Raw genomic sequence first — 6,733 nt, 5'->3', positions numbered from 1 at the left:
ACAAGTTTTGACGGGGAGGAAACCAAGCCCTACAGAGGTCAGAGAGTGGGCGACGTGACATCTAAGAAGTGGCAGGGCCAGGACTCTCGCTCGGGTTTCTACTCCCAGCGCTCTGCGCTCTCTGCCAGGACAGGCTGCCTGCTCTGATTCCCCAACGTCGCGCCGTCGCGTGTACCCCTATCCGATGTTGTCACGTAGGTATCCCTGGCGATTATCTAACCGCTTCTACCTATCTTATCGATTATCTACCTATATCACCTATATCTACCTATTAGCTAGCTATTATCTATCTATCACCTTTGGAGGCCTTTCTCTCCCACCCCTGACTCCTTGGCGATGCTACAAGTTTCCTCCTCGCCTCTCCCTCCAGCCCCGCGCAGTCCACCTGTTCCCCAGGCATCCGCGCTTGCCCGCATCCCCACGCTGCCGGCCTAAGGACCTGCGTGGAGCCTGCAGCCACCACACCCACCCCGCAGGGTCTCCAGGACGGCGCCCGGGCGGATGGGGCTTGGACTGCGCCAGGGTGGGAGTGGCGCCGCTCCGCACTCACCTTGCCCGCGGCCGGCGCAGCCGCCAAAAGCACCAGCAGGAGTGGCAGCAGGAGCGCGGGCGGTCTCCGCGCAGTCCGGGGGCGCATGGTGGCCGCTCGCTCAGAGTACCGGAGTGTCCCGGGACCCGCAGGCCCCCCAGGCCGCGGGGTCCCTTGCGCAGCTCGGGTTGGGGAGTCCGGCTTGGAAGCTCTTCTCGCCAGCCGGCCCGGGGCGGATTTTGTGGGGCTCAGCCGCGCCGTCCGTCTCTCCCCACCGAGGCTTTTTGACTGTGGCTCCAAGGGAGGGAAGAAGTGGCTCCGGTCCCGCCCTCGTCCCACCTCCCCTTCAACTCACCAGGCAATGTCCCTCCGACCTGGGCGTCGTGCCCAGGAGGCGAATAAGGGCTGCGCGCCTGCGGGGCAGGTGGGCGAGGATCCAGGGTTAGGGGTTAAGGAAGTGATGCTCTCAAGGTTTTGGGGCCGAGGTGGAGCAAGGGGGCTGCGGGTCGGAGGTGGAGAATTTTGGGGGTGTGCAACAGGGAGGCAGCTGAGCGGAGCGGGGGGAGTGGCCAGCGGCCGTGCCCAGATTAAGTGGGAGGTGCGCCGGGCGTCGGCACTCTGGAGGGCCCGCTGGCTCCGGCTCCCGGCGGTGCCATCTCGCTGCTTTCCCTCTCCGCAGCCCGCCTCCAACTTGCAGCCGCAGAACTTGACCGTGAGGGCGTGGTGAAGAGGTAGCTGAGTCGCGCCTGGATTTGGGCGCGGCAGAGCCGGGAGGTGCGCGCCCCGCGGGCTGGCGATGAGGCGGCTCCTGGTGCTGCCGGCGGCCCCCAGAGGTAAGGCGCCCGCGACCCAGTCTGGGCAATCACCGACCTAGGGCCTGGGGCACCTGCCGGTGGGGGGCGGTGGACGAAGCTGGGCATCTCAGGTGGGGCGCTTGGGGCTGGCGGGCGGGGCTGGGCATTGGGGCGCAGGGGTCACTAGAGGAGAACGTGTCTGGCTCCTGGGCTTGTCTGCCTGGGCTTGAACTGGGCGCGGTGTTTTGATTAATTTGGAGGCTCAAGTTACCACCAGCCTGGCAGTCTGGGGACTCCAACATGCCAAGAGCAAAAGGCAGCTGAGGGGAAAGAGAATGCCCATCCTATTCTCTGCTGCGTTGAACTGGCTTTTCAGGCTAAATCTTATCTGCGGAAATGCAGGGGAAACCGAGAGCCAACTTTGTCCTGGGTGTCTCCCTCCCGCGAGTGCCCTTCGTGGTGGCCGCTTTGGATGCAACAGTTCAGTTACCTGGCTTGCTAGAGCGCCTTCTTCAAAGAAAGGCTAGTGCCCTTTCTCGTGCCAGCTGACCACGTTGACTCGGGGGATGCATATAAACCCTTCTCAGAATAATGCTATAAAATACAATTAAGTCAGAATTAGTTTTACTGGAATACAATTACCAAAGTGTTCAAGGCGTGATATAAGTGCATCATGGATATTGCATTAAATACCTAGATCTACCAACAGATCTATTAAAATAACTGGAATCTCAGAGTAGTGACGACTGCAAAACTGAAATGTGACATGAAAGTACTAGGCTGCAGACTCTCAGGAGCTGCCAGGACTGCTGTGGTTTGTTGCCTGTGTTCGTAACTGAAGGCGATGCTGAACTTCCGGGAAAGTGAGGGAAGCTGGGGGTGTACCTTTTGCTCCCATCCACGTTCACAGACCACCTGAATTCCCCTCCAGGTCAAGAACTCCTGCTTGGGAGCAGCGCTGCTGGCACCGGCAGTAGTTGGTCATCCAACACCAAGTGTGAAATACGTCGTTTGGTCACTGGTTGAGGAAAAGTGCTTGCTTGTGATTAGAATGGGGTCCGTCAGTGTATTAGACCTATGTAGGTGGGCAGAAGCCTGACAGTGCGTGAATGAAGACACTCCCCACCCTTTTTAGGATCCTAGGGATCCTCTAAAAATCCTGATCCCTAGTTCATCCCCAGCCAATTACACCAGCCTGCCCAGCGGTAGGACACAGATAACAGTTTGTTTTAAAGCTCCCTGGAGATTCCCCTGTACAACCAAGTGTGGGAGCCACTGTTTTACAAACATAGTTCAGTTAAGTCAGCTGCATTGAATCAGGGTCTCTTCTTAGGACTTTTATTATTAAATATTTACTAAGATGTGTTGTATTATTATAAATAAAATAAATAAAATGAAATATTATTATGTTCATTTAGACTGTATATTTATTACAAATACATTAAACTCTTTAATAGGACTTGTGTGTGCTCAGGCTACAGACATTGCAGGGTGGTATGGAGCAGCATCTTCCTGTTGACAGAGAGGCTCTTACGGAAGCTTCTCCTGCTTAGATGGGACGTCAGCTGCTGTGCTGAGGAAATGACTGCGTCCAAGAATTCTAAGTGGCATATGAATCTTGCATGAAATGACATTACTTCCTGGGGAGAAAACCCCTCAAAGTTAGTGTTAAATGCTCCTTCTTTTTGTTGAATTCCAGAACACTTCTCAATTTGGACCTTAAGGCTTGTCCCTGAAACCAAGTCATTTTATCACCTTGGGAATGGGAGGAGCAGTTAACTGCAAGTCCCTTTTGATGCCACAACAGAGCAGGAGAGAAACTTGTGATGTAAATACAGTGAGAAGGAAGCCTGTGATTAAGACCTTAGTCTCAGCAGTAGCCTCTGGATTTTGAATCCTTTCCATACTTAATGATGTGACCTGACCTCCCTGGGCTGGGGTCTTCTCCTCTGCACAGTGGGCATAATCATGGTACCCATCTCAAGGAGTTGTATGTAGTCATTGAATGCAGTGGTCCAGGGGAAGCCCTTTGTCCAGGGTCTTCACAAAATAATCAGTAGTAGGATTTGATTCTCCGGTTGCATGAAGGAAAATAAAGTGGGTGAGAAATGGTGGTATAAGACAGAGATGCTCTTCTCAGCTCCATAGTAGAGGGCCAAGCACACCGCCTTCGCTCCCCTGAGGTCAATGAGCTATCAAGGCATCTAGAACTTGCTTCTTGGCATTTCCGGGGAGTTGGTTAGAAATGCAGACTCTTAGGTCCCACCCAAGACCCACAGAAACAGAGTGTATCTTCACCAAGATCTCCAGATGACTCATCAGCTCATGCAACTTTGAGAAGTGGCTTGCCTCAAAGCCACATTTATCCAGCCATTCCTCACCTTCCCACCTCATACATGCACCCTCCTTTCGTATCGTATTTGGTATGCTCAAGAGATGATGCTAGTCAGGATTATTGATTTTTATATAAGTCTTGGGGTCAAGAGATTAGATTTTTCACAGCTGGTTCTTTAAATGTGATAAAGAAAGGGAAGTGGGGTCAGTTCTTTTTGTACATTCAAAGGATACAGATCTCTACTTTTGACTTTGGTTCCAGATAAGGCTTTTGAAAAAAAAAAAAAATGCAGTTGTCATTGCCTTTGAAAAGCCCTAGATTATTGTTTTTGTCCCCTTTTTATCATCGCGATATGGTGTCTATTTTCTGTACAGGGCTGAAACATGTGGAGTTGGTTTCTTATATTTGAATGAAGGCCCTGTTAGGGCGGGGACATTGCTGGTGTTCTGTGACTGAATGAATGAATGAAATTGTTTACTATTTGATGAATGAATAAAGTTGGATGACTTGACAAATTCACTGAGGATCCACACCCAGGTCTGTTCTCTTCCAAAGTTCATGATCTTTCTAGAGCCTTTGTTGTATAGGGATATACTTCTGCTTTTGACGAGTTGCACTTTGCCAGGTTGCCTGTAGCTTCTTCTTCAAATCGTTTAAAGGTTAAATTTAATCTTAGCTAATTTTTAAATTAATCTTGTTTTACTTCATCTCCCCACTTAATCATTCCTCTTCTTTCAAGAACCTTCTCTTTTCAACACCTCTAGACTCTTAGGTTCGTTTGGAACCTCAATCATTATCAACGCATGTCAGTTCTTGCCGTCAGGTCTCTGCATTCTTTCACTGCTTTCTTTTCTAAGCTCACAGCCCTGCCTTGGTACCTGCACTGCTCATTTGTGGATGGCAGTAATCCCCCCTGTGAAATCCATCTTCTGTGCTATTGTCAGAGTCTACTTAAAATTGCACATTGTATCAGAAAGGTTAGATTACTTTGGGGGCAGTTACAAACAATCCTCAAATTTCAGAGTCTTACAGTAACAAGACTTTATTCCCCTGCATTCACACTACATACTTACCACAGGGACGTAGGGAGGTGGGAAAGTGGGATGCTTATTATAGCCTCTCAGGGACCTCCTGGAAATTCCCACTCACGTGTTCTCTTGATCACCTCTGAAGGGGAAGAGAATGTGGTAAATCAAACACCACCCTAAAAGCTTCCATGTGGATGTGACGCACACTACTTCCGCTCACAAGTCATTGGCTAAAGCAGCCATGTGACCACGCATCATTTTTGTAAATGGTGGGGAAATGAAATCTATTATGTGCCTGGAAAGAGCTGGAAATATTTGGTGAGAGTTAGTAATGCCCATCACATACTTGCTTATTTTTAAAGCTTGCTGGAGCTTTTCTTTGCCTTTACAGGTATTTTTTATACTTCATAGAATAGGGTGGTCCAAAAATCAACTTGTAAAAGATGTTTGTGTGTCACCCCATACTTCTCCGCTTCATGCATGTCTTTGTATTTGCTGTTCCCTACACTTCAGGGACCTCCCCTGTAGTCTCTCTGGTGCAGTTACTTGTATTTTCAGATCTAAGTCAAAGATCAGCCCTGGCTGGTGTGGTTCGGTAGAGTGAGCCCCTGGCCTATGAACCCAAAGGTCACTGCTTCATTTCCCACTCAGGGCACACGCCTGGGTTGTGGGCCAGGTCCTCTGTTGGGGGCATGTGACAGGCAACCTATTGATGTTTCTCTCCCTCTCCTTCTCCCTCCCTTTCCCTCTCTGTAATAATAAATAAGTAAAATCTTTAAAAAATTGTTTAAAAAATTGGGGAGCTCTTTTTGCCTCTATGATGAATTAGAAAGGGAGGAAACAAACATTTATTGAGCTGCCCCCACATGACAAGCACTGTGCTAGGCAATAGAATTACATGAGGACTGGACTCATGCAATTCTCTCAGGTATTGATTTTACATACTGAGAAACCAAGAGCTCAGAGAATTTATGAACTTGCTCAAGGATACACTGCTAAGTGATCAAGATCTTATCACAAGTCTTTCTAACCCTAGAGCCCTGCTTTCATCTGTAACCATGGGAGCTCAAGGCACCAGGAGAGGAAGGCAGCCAGTCTCTAGAGAGGAAAGCAGAAGTCACGTAAGGCAAATAAATGCTGACCTCACATTGTGTGGGGACTGGGCCTTGTCTGGGGGGATTACTACCAGAGTTCACCCCAAAAGCAGTTTCCAGAGGTCTGAAAGGCCCAGAGACTTCAGATAGTCACTCTAGCCCTGCTCAGAGAGGAAAACCACAGATGAAGAGAAACCTGGGAGATTAGTGTTTTTGGCAAGAGATGTGAGGCATTCTGAGTCAAGAATGTCATTCTTAAGTTGGAGGTAAAGGGCTCATCCAGTTTTGAAAGTTTGTTGTATATTTTTGGGACACTTATCACTGCTATGTCATTCCCATAAGGTAACGTTATCATGATGTCAATTTTTCTGTTGCTATTGGGAAGAGACTGCAAAGGACAAAATGATAAGAAAAGCCAATATTGACAGAATGGTGGATTAGCTAAGATGTGATCCAGCTGGCCCTAGGCTAGCAAACTCAACTCCAAAGTCAACCGAGGACACCGCGGCACTCTCAAACAATTCAATTGAACCAGGAGGGAAGGAGAAGTGGGGGCGGACTTGGCCATCATCCAGCAACATTCTAGTCAAGTTGGAACTCAGAGTCATTCTCAAGAACTTACTTGAGTAGTTCTCAGGTTTTTCCCTGTTGCTTCTTAGAGACGCTGAAGCTCGAGCCATGTATTTATGACCTGCTTCAAAAACCTCGTGCTGTTAGATGAAGTAGACCGATTTTGCTAAAAAGCTCAAATTAACCTGAAGTCTTTGAAATGCTTCAGATAGAGTCAACAGGAAGAAATTAGATTTTAGAAAGAGCAAAACCAAGCAACCAGCTTGTATGCTGGGGGAAGGCCAGGTGACCTCTTAACAAGGAGAGTGGAAACCTTGACGGATGTCAGTCTCTGAGGTAGACGGGCCATGCCATTCTATATCTGGGAGCATTTTTCCTACACT

At 49.0% G+C, this 6,733-nt stretch overlaps 1 protein-coding gene across 1 annotated transcript in view; it reads left to right on the top strand.

The window, feature by feature from the left end:
- Positions 1–1,163: 1,163 nt before the first annotated feature.
- Positions 1,164–6,733, top strand: part of COL4A4 (collagen type IV alpha 4 chain) — a 105,932-nt gene continuing 100,362 nt past the window's right edge. The window contains exon 1 of the mRNA XM_090284782.1: positions 1,164–1,362. The gene's annotated coding sequence lies outside the window, so the exon portion shown is untranslated. The remainder of the gene's footprint in view (positions 1,363–6,733) is intronic.

Source organism: Furipterus horrens, unplaced genomic scaffold (assembly GCF_987537825.1).
Source record: "Furipterus horrens unplaced genomic scaffold, mFurHor1.1.pri manual_scaffold_1, whole genome shotgun sequence".
In the NCBI taxonomy this organism is placed as follows: domain Eukaryota; kingdom Metazoa; phylum Chordata; class Mammalia; order Chiroptera; family Furipteridae; genus Furipterus; species Furipterus horrens.
The sequence above is the reverse complement of the archived record's forward strand: the minus strand, read 5'-3'. Positions and strand labels throughout refer to the sequence as shown.